A 13,254-nucleotide genomic window follows, 5' to 3' on the forward strand; every position below is an offset into this window, starting at 1 on the left:
TTTCTATGAAGCCAGCATCACCTTTATCCCTAAGCCAGAGAAAGATGCAGCACTGAAAGAAAATTAGAGACCAATATCCCTGATGAACATAGACACAAAAATCCTTAATAAAATTCTGGCTAATAGAGTACAACAACACATGAGGAAAATCATCCACCCAGAGCAAGTGGGATTCATCCCTGGTATGCAGTGATGGTTCAACATTCGCAAATCAATCAATGTGATTCACCACATTAACAGACTGCAAAAGAAAAACCATATGATTATCTCAATTGATGCAGAGAAAGCATTTGACAAAATCCAACACCCTTTCATGATGAAAACTCTAAGCAAATTGGGTATAGAAGGAACATTCCTCAATATAATCAAAGCGATTTATAAAAAATCCCATGGCCGGCATCCTATTGAATGGGGAAAAGTTGGAAGCATTTCCACTGAGATCTGGGACCAGACAGGGATGTCCACTCTCACCACTGCTATTTAACATAGTTCTGGAAGTTTTAGCCAGAGCCATCAGGCAAGAAAAAGAAATCAAAGGAATACAAATTGAGAAGGAAGAAGTCAAACTATCCCTCTTTGCAGACGATATGATTCTTTATTTAGGGGACCCAAAGAACTCTACTAAGAGAATATTGGAACTCATAGAGGAGTTTGGCAAAGTGGCAGGATATAAAATCAATGCACAAAAATCAACGGCCTTTGTATACACAAGCAATGCCATGACTGAGAAAGAACTGCTAAGATCAATCCCATTCACAATAGCTACAAAAACAATCAAATACCTTGGAATAAACTTAACCAAGGACGTTAAAGATCTCTACGATGAGAATTACAAAACCTTAAAGAAAGAAATAGAAGAGGATACCAAAAAATGGAAAAATCTTCCATGCTCATGGATTGGAAGAATCAATATCATCAAAATGTCCATTCTCCCAAAAGCAATTTATAGATTCAATGCAATCCCAATCAAGATACCAAAGACATTCTTCTCAGATCTAGAAAAAATGATGCTGAAATTCATATGGAGGCACAAGAGACCTCGAATAGCTAAAGCAATCTTGTACAACAAAAACAAGGCCAGAGGCATCACAATACCAGATTTCAGGACATACTACAGGGCAGTTGTAATCAAAACAGCATGGTACTGGTACAGAAACAGATGGATAGACCAATGGAACAGAATTGAAACACCAGAAATCAACCCAAACATCTACAGCCAACTTATATTTGATCAAGGATCTAAAACCAATTCCTGGAGCAAGGACAGTCTATTCAATAAATGGTGCTGGGAAAAACTGGATTTCCACGTGCAGAAGCATGAAGCAAGAACCCTACCTTACACCATACACAAAAATCCACTCAACGTGGATTAAAGACCTAAATCTACGTTCTGACACCATCAAGTTATTAGAGAACATTGGAGAAACCCTTCAAGATATTGGCACAGGCAAAGTATTTCTGGAAAAGACCCAGGAGGCACAGGCAGTGAAAGCCAAAATCAACTGTTGGGATTGCATCAAATTGAGAAGTTTCTGTACTGCAAAAGAAACAGTCAGGAGAGTGAAGAGACAACCGACAGAATGGGAAAAAATATTTGCAAACTATGCAACAGATAAAGGGTTAATAACCAGAATCTACAAAGAGATCAAGAAACTCCACAAAAACAAAACTGACAATCCACTTAAGAGATGGGCCAAGGACCTCAATAGACATTTTTCAAAAGAGGAAATCCAAATGGCCAACAGGCACATGAAAAAATGTTCAAGGTCACTAGCAATCAGGGAAATGCAAATCAAAACCACAATGAGGTTTCACCTCACCCCGGTTAGAATGGCTCACATACAGAAATCTCCCAACAACAGATGCTGGCGAGGATGTGGGGAAAAAGGGACACTAACCCACTGTTGGTGGGAATGCAAACTGGTCAAGCCACTATGGAAGTCAGTCTGGAGATTCCTCAGAAACCTGAATATAACCCTACCGTTTGACCCAGCCGTCCCACTCCTTGGAATTTACCCAAAGGAGATTAAATTGGCAAACAAAAAAGCAGTCTGCACCCTAATGTTTATCACAGCACAATTCACAATAGCCAAGACCTGGAACCAACCTAAATGCCCATCAATGGTAGACTGGATAAAGAAATTATGGGATATGTACTCTTTAGAATACTATACCGCAGTAAGAAACAATGAAATCCAGTCATTTGCAACAAAATGGAGGAATCTGGAACACATCATGCTGAGTGAAATAAGCCAGTCCCAAAGGGACAAATACCATATGTTCTCCCTGATCGGTGACAACTGACTGAACACCAAAAAGGAAACCTCCTGAAGTGAAATGGACACTATGAGAAACGGTGACTTGATCAGCATAGCCCTGACTATTAATGAACAACTTAATACATTATCCCTCTTAGTATTTTTTTTGTCTGTTCTACTTAATATGACTGGTTTAATTCTGTAATTAACACACAGTTATTCTTAAGTGTTGAAAATTAACTGAAATGTGATCCCTGTTAAACATAAGAGTGGGAATAAGAGAGGGAAGAGATGTACAATTTGGGACATGCTCAAGCTGACTTGCCCCAAATGGTAGAGTTAGAAACATACCAGGGGATCGCAATTCAATCCCATCAAGGTGGGATGTACCAATGCCATCTCACTATTCCAAGTGATCAATTTCAGTTCACAATTGATCATAATGAAAGAACCAAGAGTCAAAGGGAGCACATAAACAAGTCTAGTACCTGCTAACACTAACCGATAGAATAAATTAAGGGGAGAGTGATCCAACATGGGAAGCGAGATACTCAGCAGACTCATAGAATGGCAGATGTCCTAAATAGCACTCTGGCCTCAGACTCAGCCCTAAAGGCATTCCGATCTGGCTGAAAAGCCCATGAGGGTATTTCAGGCATGGAAAGCCAAGATACTCTGGCAAAAAGATCTCTGTGAGTGAGATCCCAGTGGAAAGAACAGGTCTTCAAAGAAGGAGGTACCTTTCTCTGAAGGGAGGAGAGAACCTCCACTTTGACTATGACCTTGTCTAAACAAGATAAGAGTCGGAGAACTCAGAGGGCTTCCATAGCCTTGGAAACTCATGACCGGAGCATAGGGAGATTACTGATGCCATAGACAGGAGTGTCAATTGGTAAAGTCAACAACAGGAGTCACTGTGCACTTACTCCTCATGTAGGATCTCTGTCCTTAATGTGCTGTACATTGAGGCTTAGTGCTATAACGAGTACTCAAACAGTATATTTCACTTTGTGTTTCTATGTGGGTACAAACTGTTGAAATCTTTACTTAATGCATACTAAAGTGATCTTCTGTAAAAAAAAAGAAATTATCAATTCCCAAATTGACTCTCACTGGGATTAAACATGACAATAGGTCTGATCTGATTTCATCATCATTAAAAAAATCATCTATTATTTTTCACTTTGTGTTTCTGTGTCGGAGCAAACTGTTGAAATCCTTACTTAATGTATACTAAGCTGATCTTCTGTATACTAAGATAATCGAAAATGAATCTTGATGTGAATGGAAGGGGAGAGGGACTGGGAAAGGGGAGGGTTGTGGGTGGGAGGGACGGTATGGGGGGGAAGCCATTGTAATCCATAAGGTGTACTTTGGAAATTTATATTCATTAAATAAAAGTTAAAAAAAAAGAAATACTACACAGCAAGAAAAAAATGAAATCCAGTCATTTGCAACAAAATGGATGAATCTGGAAATCATCATATTTAGTGAAATAAGCCAGTCCCAAAAGGACAAGTATCATATGTTCTCCATGATCTGTGACAACTGAGTACCCAAATGGACACTTGTAGAAGTGAAATTAACACTATGAGACCTTTTCCTTACTGTTGAGGTACAGCTTATTATTTATTTTCTTTTTACTCTTTTCTTTTTCTACTTAATACCATTGGTTGAACTCTTTACTAATACAGAATTGTTCAGAAGTGTTTAAATCCAACTGAAAATTGATCCCAGAAAAAGTAATAGTTGATATAATAGAGGGAGGAGATGTACAGTTCAGCACATGTTCCCACAGACTTATCCCTAAAGGTAAAGCTATAAACTTGCCATGGGACTTCAAATCCTAAAAGCTGAGTGGTACTAATGCCACCTTACTAGTTAAAGTGATTATCTTAAGTGCAAAGCTGATCATACAGATAGGAATAAGTGTCAAAGGTATCATATGAATAAGACCAGGTGTCTGCTAATAACACTAGATAGAATTATAGCAGACTCATAGAATGACAAATACCCTAAACAGCACTCTGGCCTCAGAATCAGCCCTTAAGTCATTCGGATCTGGCTAAAAAGCCCATGAGAGCATTTCAGGCATGGAAAGCCAAGACAAAAAAAATTACTTGAAAAGTAAAATAGTTTACTGATTCTTTCTTCTACTTGAAAAGTCTGCTGTTGACCACTCTATCTAATGTTCTAGTTTGGTTATTCTTTATCTGCACTATTTCTGTTTCTTTGTTAAGTGTCTTTTTTTAAAAAAAAAAAGATTTTATGTATTTATTTGAGAGGTAGAGTTAGAGGAAGAGACAGAAAGAGAGGTCTTCCTTCCACTGGTTCACTCCCCAAATGGCTGCAATGGCCAGAACTGGGCCAATCTGAAGCCAGGAGCCAGGAGCTCCTTTCAGGTCTCCCACTTAGCTGCAGGGGTCACTTGAACCATCTTCTACTGCTTTCCTATGCCGTAGCAAAGAGATGGATCAGATGAGGAGCAGCTGGGACACCAACTGGCACCCATATTGGATGCTGGCACTGCAGGCAGAGTCTTAGTCTACTATGCCACAGTACTGGCCCTGTATCTTTATTTTTATTTTCATTCGATTCATGTTTTCCTGTTGGCTTTAAGCTCTCAATCTGTGTCATCTTTTAGTTTTTGACTAGTTTTTATGTTATTTTTTTAAAGATTTATTTTATTTATTTGAAAGACAGAGTTAGAGAGAGAGGTAGAGAAAGAGAGAGAGGTCTTCCACCCACTGGTTCACTCCCCAGATGGCCGCAATGGCTGGAGCCATGCCGATCTGAATCCAGGAGCCAGGAACTTCTTCCTGGTCTCCCACATGGGTGCAGGGAACCCAGGGATTTGGGCCATCTTCTCCTGCTTTCCCAGGCCATAGCAGGGAGCTAGATTGGAAGAGGAGCTGCCAGGATTAGAACTGGCACCCATATGGGATGTCAGTGCTTCAGGCTAGGGCTTTAACCCACTGCACCACAGCACTGGCCTCAGCTTTTGACCATTTTAAAGAGGATTTTTTTTTTTGATTTTGTTGTCAGAAGATCCAATAACTCCATATCTTTTAGGAAGGTTTTCTAATTTATTTCTGGAGAAGTAAAGGTTTCCTTTGACTGGGCTGTATTTCCCTGTTGTATGCATTACCGTGTTCTCTGCTGAGATTTGAGTATTTAAAAAATCAGGTTCTCCTAGTCCCTATGGATTGGCTCTATGCATGGAGAGGCCTTTGCCACTAGATTTTTCAGAGATTCTGGGGGACCCTCAAATCTTTTGTGGGGGAGGCATCTTCTCTGGGCTTGTGTTGTACTTTTCCTTTAAAGAGGTCTGCCATAATTCTCAAGGGCTTATCATCTCTTCCTTTAGCTGGTGTCTGTGGTACAGTAATTCCTCTAAGGTATGTAACTAGGGGCCTTCTATTATTCTCAGTGGCTCTTGAACTTGTACCCACATAACATTGTAACTACCATTAGCACCTGAAGAGCCAAAGTGACTCCATTTTAAAACAATAAAAAGCAGCCTCTGTTTCCCGTAGCAGACCCGAGTCCTTGTAAAAGCAGGCATTCTGGAGATACCAAAGCTTAACAAAGGGCAGTTCAGTAGACCAAGGACAGCTTAGTAGAGATTGCTAAATAAAGTAACTCCCTGAACCCAAGCCAAATGGAGCCCCCCCTTCCACTAAGAACAACCCAGAAAAGTCCTGTCCAATCACCAAAAGCCCCCATACTGTAAGCCCATGCTGATGTAACCCTATGGTTTTTTTCCTTTAAAAGCACTCCTAAAACAAAGGCCGGGACCTCCATCCTGCCTCTGTTGTGCTGGTAGGTTGGATGGGGTCCTGGCTGCGGCTTGTACTCCCGAATAAACCTTGCTTTTGCATTTTGGTGTGATTGACTCTCTGGGGGAATCTGCGGGGATCTAGCGATCTGGGCACTTTGGTGCCCAAGTTAGCCAGGGTATCCACCAGTTCCTCAGGCAGCCCCGAGAAGACAGAAGAACACTACACCTTCTCTGCCCCTTCCAAGACAGACTGTAGTATTTGGATATTTTCTTCTGCCTAGCTGTTTCAGGGACTTGGAGGATCTTGGTGGGCCAATGCAGTAAATGTTCTTATCCATTTTGACACAGTTCTCCTTGGCTTTGCACTCACCTGGATGATACAATCTCTTAATGTGTTTGTGGCATTCTCACAAAGGCAATTGGGTCCATATATGTTGCTAAGTCCTGCGTCAATGGGGGAAGTGAGGACCTGGAGTTCCTATTCCATCACCTTCCTGATATCACTGTGGCCCAAAGTATATTACATTGAAGACATAATGAGCTGATAACACATATGAAAAATATCTAAAGAAAATACATTCTGAAGGGAAATGAGCACTTACTTGATGAGTAAACACCAGAAGCCAGTGGGAACATGTGTTTCCTTTGGACACAGAATGCCTAACACTGTCTGTGACATCATAGATTCTGCTGGAAGAAGGGAAACCCTGGTTACTCCTTTGGACTGTATGATCATGGATACACCATGCAGCAGTATGATAGACACTGTGTAACTGCACAATACAGAGAAACATCTGTCCATATGGTAGTTCTTCTGTAGGAACATTTGGCTGAGAGCAGATGGTTTATGGGTTGTGTAACATGCTGGGAAGAAGAGGAATATATATACAACCTTGTGGTGCTTCCAGAACATCAAAAGTACTCGTTAGTCTCTAAAGTGCTCAAGAACAGCACGGGCAATCACAGCCAAATATACAAATGGGATTACATCAAGCTGAGAAGCTTCTCCACTGCAGAAGAAACAACAAAGTGAAGAGGCAACTTATAGAATGGAAGACAATATTTGCAAACTATGCAACTGATGAAGGATTAATACCCAGAATCTACACAGAGCTCAAGAACCTCAACAACAAAGCAATCCATTTGAGAAATGGTCAAAGAACTTGAACAGGCATTTTTCAAGAGAGGAAACTCAAATGGCCAACAGACACATGAAATAAAATGTTCAGGATCACTAGCCATCAGGGAATTGCAAATCAAAACCACAGTGAGGCCTTACCTCAGCTCTGTTAGAATGGTTCTCATACAGAAATCAACAAACAGTAAGTGCTGGTGAGGACGTAGGGGAGAAGGTACCCTAATCTGTTGCTGAGAAGGTAAACTAGTACAGCCATGTGAAAGTCAGTATGCAGATACCTCAGAAAGCTGAAAACAGATATGCCTTATGGCCAGCAGTCCCACTGCTAGGAATTTACCCAAATGAAATGAAATCAGCATATGAAAGTTATCTGTACCCTATGTTTATTGCAGCTCAATTCACAATAAGATATCGGATCAACCAGATGTCCATCAACTGATGACTGGACAAAGAAATTATGGTAAATATCCACTATGGAGTACTATTCAGCTGTAATACAGAATGAAATTCTATCATTTGCAACAAAATGGATGCAACTTGAAACCACTATACTTAGTGAAATAAGCTAGTCCCCAAAAGACAAATTCATGTATTTTCCATGAACTGTAGTATTAGAGTACCAAAAATGTAATGTATAGGAAAGAAATTGACATTTTGAGCTTCAACAATTGTTTACAGCCCTTGTATTTACTGTTGAGGAACAGGTTTTTTTCTTATTATTTGTTGAACATATAATCTTATGAATATAAAGTAAACTGAAAGTAGATCATTGTAAAAATTAAGAAAAGGATTAGGAGAAGAAGGAAGAGGAAGGGTAGGAGTGTGGGTGGGAATGAGAGCAGGCTAGGAAGTATCACTATGTTCCTAAATCTGTATATATGAAATTTATATACCTTAATTTTTAAAAAGCAATAAAAATAAAAAAAGAACCTATGAGAAAGATATCAATCTATATTCAGTCTTTAAGATGCTGGTCCCAGGAGAAGGTGTTTTGCACAGCAGTTAAGATGCCACTTGGGATGCAGGCATCCCATAACTGAGTGCCTGGATTTGAGCCCTAACTCTGCTTCATTGTCTGCTTCATGCTAATATGCACCCTGAGGTGAAGCAGACAATGGCTCAGGTATTTCTGTCTCTGCCACCTACATGGGAATTCCTGGGTTTGCCTGGCTTAGCACTGGCTCTTATGATGTTGGGGGAGTGAATCAGTCAATGGAAATTCTCTCCCTCTCTGTCCTTGTCTCATTTTGCCATTCAAATGAAACATATTTTAAATAAGAACACTGTTTCCAGTCTAGTAAAAATTGTACCGGTGTCTCTCCCCCGAGTCACCTGTAAGAGGAAGCCAAGTCCTGGCTGTGTTCCTAGCAGTCCTGAGGAGAGAGCCTCAGCCTGCATTGCCCAATGGACATGTAAGGGAAATGGACCCTCACTCCCCAGTCATGCCCCACAGAAAGGGAGCCCCGTGAGAGGCCTGCAACCTTGAGCAGAGTGTGTGGGTTACAGCCACAGCCCCAGTTCAAATTCCCACTTCCTACTAATGCACACACTGCAGGGTAGCAGTTGCGAGCTTAAGCAGTTGGGTTCCTGCCACCCATGTGGGGAATTGGGTTGGGTTTTTAGATCCAGGCTTAAGCCAGAGCCATAACCAGCTGTTGTGAGCATTTGGGGAGTGAACAATAGATGGAAGTTCTTTGTATCTCTTTGTCTCTCTCTGCCACTTAAATATTAATAAATACTAAAAGAATAATTAGATATTAAAAAGAATGTTGGTCCCAAGCCAGTAAAATAGTATGTGTATGTCTTTCTCCAAGACTCACATGCATTAGGAGGCCCAGGCCTGGCTGTTTTCCTGACAGTCTTGAAGAGAAAGCCTCAGCCCTCATTGCTCACTGGGCATTATGGGGTAGTGGACCCTCACCCCCCAGTCATGCCCCTCAGCAAGGGAGCCCAGTCCCATGAGTCCTCTGGGACACAGAGGATGCAGGAGGGAATGTTGGGAACCTTGTCTCCTTGAGTGTAGGACCAGCAATGTGGTTGGGTAACCAGATTGACCAGGATCAATATGAAAAGTCTCAGCCCCAAAGCATGAGGTGTATAATCTAGGATTTTAGAGGGACTTCCTAAACCATAAGTGAGAATTCTAATTTTCTTTAACATTTTCTCTTTATAGGGCTAGTCATCACGTTTACACAACCATTTGCTACACCTCAAGAATAACTGAAGATATTTTATATACATGGGGTCTCTCAAAAATTTTACAGAAGACAGATATCATGAACATTAGTTTCAATTTTTGAAACAAACATTTTGAAGTATCTGTTCTTCCTGTTGCTCCTATATTACTTAAGTATAAAATAACAAGTAAATATGTGATTATCAATAGTTTTATAATATATCAATTTACTTCCATAAGAGACACAACTCAGAAATGAAGACTAAATCAAACTGGTAAAAGGCCCAGAGGTCCCCAGACATGAAATATCAATCCAAGCAAGGGCTTAGGAAATAAAAGTAGGAATTTGTGTTTTGAAACTAAGAAAATGGTAAAGGCATCAGATTCTTGGCACAGAAAACCCAATTATCCTACTTTTATAATTTATATAATATTTGGACAGATGAAGCAATCACACATTGAGGTGTGAAAATGTAAACCAGAAACTGAATTTCATGTAAAGATCCTACAACTTGGAAGTCAGCAGCAAGGAGCACCAATGGGTGAGCTCTCTGTGAACAGGTTCTGGGTACACTTGCTTTTCTCCTTTTCCTCTTCCAATGATATCAGAAAGTCCTCAGAGACGAGGGTGACATGGACCTATGGGCTAATTAGGAGCTCTGTGCCTTGTGCACACCCCCACCCCGAGTCCTACAAGTGCAAATAATGAGCCAGTGACTTCAGAACTTGACTTGCCAAATGCAGTGGCTCTCTACTCATGTCTGGTCCTCTTGAACATCTGTGTGTCAGGAGGCCCAACCTGTCTGTCTTCCTTCCACCCCTGAGTACAGAACCTGAGGCTTCCCCACATACCATGCAAGAAGCAAGCAGTGGACCCAGCTCTTTCTGCCATGCTTCAGTGAGTGCTGAGGGACACAGTGGAAGGAGGTGGGAATATCATCCTTGATCTCCACATCTTTGGGACAAACAGAACAATTGGAGTAGATGGATGGGAAGGAACCAGTGGGCAAAGTTCCAGCTTAGATAATTGTGAAGTTCACGTTCTTGGTTCTCAAGGGTCTCAACTTATTGAGCATTTTTCTTTCCTTCCACACTGATTCTTCTCACTAGATTCTTCTTCTTGATAGGAGCAAATGAGTCTCTGAATTTCAGAGCACTCACACGTAATCATGAAGGTGAGGAGGAGGAGGATGCAGTAACCATAAAGTCTCCAACCTTACTGAGGGCTTCCTACGAGCCAGGCTCTGAATTCTAGATCCTATTCAATCTGCTTCTTCTCATCTATGTACTCCCCCACATTATGTTGCAGATGCTACTTTTGTTTTACAGAAGAGGAGAGGAGCACAATGTTTTTTGCAACTTGTACCAGGCTGTGATGTAGAAATGGGTGAAACCACAACTGAGTCAGGTTGTCTGACTGCAGACACGAGCATGCCCAGTCTCCCCCCTGACAACCCATCCATTCATCTCTCTTTCCTGTCACTCCAGGCTGACAGCCCTGCTCACCGTGCTTTGTCTTTGGGGTTTCTTGGTAAATCACAGCAGGCAGCAGCGGGACAAGGTGACTGAGCTCACAGAGAGAGCAGACATGGGATCAGAGTCTCTCTTTCTCCACCCCACCCCACACTTCAGTCATCCACTTTCTCCCCAACTCTTGTAATCACCTCATTTGATCTCAAAGAGAGACAAGATTGGGGTCTTGGGTTCCATTTCTATTGCCAAAACTGGGAACAATTTTAAAGGACCTCGTAGAACCTGTGGTTTGGATCTCTGGTTCTCTAACACTCCCTGATGGTTGGGAGAAAATGGGGGTCTTTGATAAATTGGATCCAGAGACTTTCAATGTCATTTTGACTCCTGCCTGCTCCACTGATGATTTCTGTGATGTAGGGCAGGTTGTCAGTACCCTGAGAATCTGCGTTGTCATCTGAGATGATGCCTCATTGATAGCACTTCACTGGGTAATTTTTGAACTGATGATAGATACATCCCAATCATCCAAAATCATTTTGGAGCATAGCCATACTCTCACAAATGTATTTGCTGTGTATTTGCTGAAGAACAGTCTTTCATTTCAGATTCCTCAGACACTAATCTGTTGCTTGGCACAGAGGAGGCATAAAAAAAGAAGTTAAATAATGAATAGACCTTACCTTGGCTCACAATAGCTGGCCATACTCAGTAACATGGGTCCTATAATCTCATCAGCAGCATCTGCAGCATTACTATTGTTTATAGTTATTCAAAAATCAAGGCAGAGGTTGTTTTATGTAGAATAAAAAAAAACCTAGAGAAAGGGCAAACATGTTGTGTGGGTGAGACTCATTTTCAAGTTGGATATCATTGTAGCTTCCCGTGCCTTGGACAATGGTATACACTGACAAACTTGCTATCTCCATAATGAGAGAATTGTGTATTTTATATTTTTAAAAAATATTTATTTATTTGAAGGTGGAATTATAGACAGAGAGGAAGTGACAGAGAAAGGTCTTCCATCTGCTGGTGCATGTCACAATGGCTAGAGCTGGGCCAATCCAAAAATCCAGGAGCCTCCCATATGGACACATTGTCCCAAGTGCTTGGGTCACCTTCTACAGCCTTCCCAGGCCAGAACAGAGAGCTGAATCAGAAGAGGATCAGCTGGGACTTGAACCAGTGCCCAAATGGGATGTTGGCACCACAGGCAGAGGCTTAGTCTACTCTGTCACAGTGCCAGCCCCAAATTCTGTGTTTTAAAATGTCACAATGACCAAATATTTCGGTTCTAAACTTCCTTAGATGCTATGCCTGTCATAGATATGTGTGTTCTTCTTCCTGTATCCAGTAGACAATACAAGCACACAGGGGTGCAGAGATTCTCACGCATTGTGCCTATAGTGGGTGAATGATCTGGGATGGAAACATTGATTTCCTCACTCCTTCTCAGAGCACTGTCTCCTTCACTGGAGTCAAATGGAAATATTATTCTGTCTACAAGATGAAACATCTCAGTGAGTAATCATGGGGGGATTATGACTAGATATAACCCAGGGATATATATTCAATGGTATATCTTAATAAGAGGATGTAAGTTGATTACAATTGTTTTATTGGGGCAGCAGATGTAAATGATTAATAGTAAAATTGCCCGTGTACTGAATATTGCAACTCAAACAACTCTATCCCATGCACATATCTTATAGCAATTCTCATTTGTGATATGGAGACAAGAATTTTTGAAAGATTGTCAGAATAAATAGACAAATGAAATGATGTTCCTCTCTCAGGTAAGGACAGGAAACAAAGTATATGAAGGAGACATGAGCACTTCACAGAGAGACTTAAACCCAAACATCAATGTATGCTTGTACATTTCATGGGCAAGAGGTATAGAATTCTACTCAGATGAGCTTCAAGCACTTTGCAGGTAAGTTTTAGAGAAAACTATTTAGGGATGCAGAAATTACTGCTGACTCAGAGGGGCAGGCATTGTGATAAAGTAGGTTAAGCTGCTTCATCCATATTACATTGGCTTACTCTTCCTCCAATTCAGCCTCTTGCTAATATGCCTGGGAGGCAGCAGATGATGGTCCAAGTACTTTGGTTCCTGCTACTTGTGTGGGAGACATGGATGGGGTTCCTTATTCCTGGCTTTGGCCTGGCACAGCCCCAGCTGTTGTAGGGATTTGGGGAATGAACCAGAGGATGGAAGATCAGTCTCTATCATTTTTACTCCAGATCTCTCTGCCTTTTGAATAAAATAACAGAAATCTAATAACATATTTAAAAAATTTTTCTTACAACAGCTCTACAAGGGAGATAATTATTATTGCTATTTTACAGAGGTGGTAACTATTGAGTATCTTTACATTGTTTTCTGGAATTCTGTTTCACATTTTTTCACCATTCAATGATAGTATAA

General features: G+C 41.0%; 1 long non-coding RNA gene across 1 annotated transcript; it reads left to right on the forward strand.

Moving 5' to 3' along the window:
- Nucleotides 1–6,456: 6,456 nt before the first annotated feature.
- Nucleotides 6,457–11,664, forward strand: LOC138845841 (uncharacterized). The gene is made up of 3 exons (XR_011383023.1): nt 6,457–7,361; nt 7,570–7,637; nt 9,351–11,664. It is a non-coding gene; the product is annotated as an uncharacterized lncRNA (long non-coding RNA).
- The last annotated feature ends 1,590 nt before the right edge of the window (nt 11,665–13,254 follow it).

The sequence above is a fragment of the Oryctolagus cuniculus genome, chromosome 16 (genome assembly GCF_964237555.1).
Source record: "Oryctolagus cuniculus chromosome 16, mOryCun1.1, whole genome shotgun sequence".
NCBI lineage: Eukaryota > Metazoa > Chordata > Mammalia > Lagomorpha > Leporidae > Oryctolagus > Oryctolagus cuniculus.